At 41.1% G+C, this 3,213-nt stretch overlaps 1 pseudogene; it reads right to left on the bottom strand.

The window, feature by feature from the left end:
* Nucleotides 1-920: 920 nt before the first annotated feature.
* On the bottom strand, nucleotides 921-1,376 carry LOC101158515 (mitochondrial intermembrane space import and assembly protein 40-B pseudogene; annotated as a pseudogene).
* Nucleotides 1,377-3,213: the final 1,837 nt, after the last annotated feature.

Here is a 3,213-nt window from a genome sequence, read left to right as displayed (position 1 = left end):
ATTTTAACAATGATTCCATTCACATCATAATTAGTGGTTGTTGATATGAATCATTGTCGATATTTGAACAATTCGACTTGATCCAATTCACTGACCTAAAATGGCTCCAAGACATCTTTAGCCAAACATTTAACCCGTGCGACTCAGAGATAAATCCCTGGGTACTGAACAGTGCATAAGAATTTTTCCAGATTCCCTAACTTTCTTGCAAGATAGTAAAGCGTACCTCAAATATGTGAACAAACAAACACGTAAACAAGCAAGCAAATCCATTCACCTTTCAGTTTCATAAAGTTCTGCCCACTGTTGTTTTTCCACATCAAAATAATCAAATGGAACATTATTAGAGCATTCTACCACAGTGTATGGTCACATGTCTTTGCTAAATTCAGGAATGATGGTTTGATTATTTTTTACTGTTTAATTGTGTTGTCTGCTGTGATGCACTTGGCCGTTTTTATGTTAGAGTCAAATAAATCTACTCTACATAAATCCATATGGTACTTTTTTCCAATTGTGAGATAAGTGATTTATTTCCGTCAATTAGATTAATAATCAGTTGGCAGGCTTCATCAATTAATTTGTGTGAATTCTTATGGGATAATTGTATTATTGTTGGGTGTATTGTATCACTGTGGGATATCAGTGTAGCTTTAGTGAGTGTGGATCATCTTTCTGCAGTTTTAAGAGTGGCCAGTCCAAGATAAAAATGGGAGTCTCTTCACCTTTATGCATACAAGCATGTTTGGCTCATTTATACATCGTTCATACCTAAACACCTCATCAGGAGCTTTAAAAAAATAAAACAATAACCGGTTTACATTTCATCCATACAGTATTACCTGCAACTGAAAGGTGGATATTGAGCTTTGTGGCTCACACACACACACACACACACACACACACATACTGGACTTCTATTAGCTCCCCGGTGAGCTTTCTGTGTTGGGATTTGAGGTATCAGAGTCCTGCTCTGGAGCAGGGTTCGAGTTGGCGGCCGAAGGCCCTTCAGCAGCAGAGTCTTTGGAGCTCTGTTTGGGTGAGGTTTCATCTTCTTGAGGGTACAGCTCTGGGTAGAGCTGCAGGCACTGCTGCATAGCCGTGAACTGCTCCATGCAGTCTGAACCCTTGATTTCCTCCTTGCTGTAGTGGAAGCAGGAGAAGGCATCCTTGAACTCTGTCACGCAGGGACCGCTGGCCATCCCACCCAGACAGGGGCAGTTCCAGTTTATGTCACCACCAGGAAGGATAATACCCTGCTCCTCATAGGGGTCATTGGGATCTTCTTCTACAAGCTCAGCATTGCTGGGAGCTTCATGATCTTCTTTGGTGACAAAGATAATTTTGTATTTTACTTCCTGTCTAACCGAGCTCATTTCTTCAAGCCGGAACAGATCAGACTCCTTTTTATAATTCACTACAATAACTTACAGTTCATCAAGGATTTCTACTCTTCACAACTATCCTTGCTGTTGCAGGACAAACTCTCATTTAAGCACACTGTATGTGGGTTCTTTTCTTTCACAGCTTTATTCCGATATAAGAATTACTTGGTTTCATAGAATTCCGGCCGGGCACAAACTGCAGCAATTAATTTCTCCTTCACCATCACTTTACAAACGGTTGGCACTTCCATGAAGTGCCAGAGACGTCATCCATTTGTCACCACCAAGTCCCAGTTCCTGATTGGTCAGAGTTCAAGTGGTTTAGTTTATGTGGCGTGTTCAATGGTGGTGCGTTTTGTACGTAGAACCTGAAAACGGTTGAAAAAGCGTGACTTCAAGAGTTTTGAATGGAAGCCCGAAACGTGTATATAAGTGCGTTTACATAAACTTTTCCATAAATGGGTCGCTCGAACGCCCATTCCTGAGCCCGGTGTGAACGTTGCAGCACAATGACGACAGTCCAGATTACAGCAATGATCTTCTGAACCCATCCATTCATCTATCCATCTGTTTTCTAAACTTGTTAAGTCCCTTTGATCATAGGGTTACTGGAGCCTATCCCAGTTGGGTGAAGGCGGGATGCACACCTGACAACTCGCTAGTCCTTCGCAGGACCACAAAGTGAAATGCAACCATACACACCGACTTTACCACACCAGTTAACCTATTGTAGGAGGAAGCTGGATTGCTTGAAGAAAACCCATGCATGCATGGGAACAACATGCAAACTCCACAACAGAAGGGATTCAGTTGAGACTTGAACTCGGGCTCTCCGGCTTTCTTGCTTTGAGCCATGAATGCTAACCCCACAGCTGTGCATCCCTTATTCAAAATATTTGTTGAATTTGTACATAATATTGCCAGAAATGTGTATCTTGTTGGTCTGGAGCAGAGAGTCTAGTGTGAAAACTACCGTGGTTCAGTTCAATGCCCACATTCATGAGAACTATCAATAAAGAAGTGTTGTTTTATTTTATTTTCGGACTGACCTGGAGTAACTGTAGCTTTTATTTTATTCTTTATGAAATGTTGTCAGAAAAGTTAACAATCTTACTCCCTGTCCTAAAAAAACAGGATATTATTTTTGTAAGTTCAAAGGAATATTACATCCTTCCTACTTTGTGCAGAGCTGTTGTGTGTCAGACTCTGGAAAAGGGAGGAGGGTTTGTTTACTTCCAGCCCTTGTGGATCAGTTGTGTAGATTTGAACATGAACACGTCACATCAAAACTTGCTCACAGAAAATGCTCAAAGACATATAAAAAAAGAGGTGGAATGTTTCAGACCCAGCTTGGTAAAGCCCATGTTATATAGCGAGAAGCACATATGACTGCAGGAGATGCTCACTGTTCACTGGAGGAAACTGAACTCCCCCGCCTAACAAGACACAACACAGGGCTATAAAAAGATAAAAGTTCAGCTTGTGCAGTTGAGTGTGAATTTGTGTGTGTGTGTGTGTGTAAGGTAGCTGACAGAAAAGAAAGAAAAAAAAACTGGTGGGGACATTTGCAGTCAGGGAAGGGAGGTGAAGAAGGAGAAGGGGAGGGAAAGAGAAAAAAAGGGCTTGCGTGTTCAGTTAGGTCAAACAGCAAAAAAGGATTTCAGGCGAGGAGGGGTTATGCGTTTGACTGGGGTCATTTAAGGCCAATCATGTTTTTATCACAGAAAACAACTCTAAAGAAAAGCAAATTATTTAAAAAAATTGTCGTTTGAGTCATTTTGGTTGGAATGTTTTTTTTTTTTTAAATTGGGCACAAATTGGAAGTGGT

This window comes from Oryzias latipes, chromosome 4, assembly GCF_053564925.1.
Source record: "Oryzias latipes strain Hd-rR chromosome 4, Olatipes_Hd-rR_3.1".
In the NCBI taxonomy this organism is placed as follows: domain Eukaryota; kingdom Metazoa; phylum Chordata; class Actinopteri; order Beloniformes; family Adrianichthyidae; genus Oryzias; species Oryzias latipes.
The sequence above is the reverse complement of the archived record's forward strand: the minus strand, read 5'-3'. Positions and strand labels throughout refer to the sequence as shown.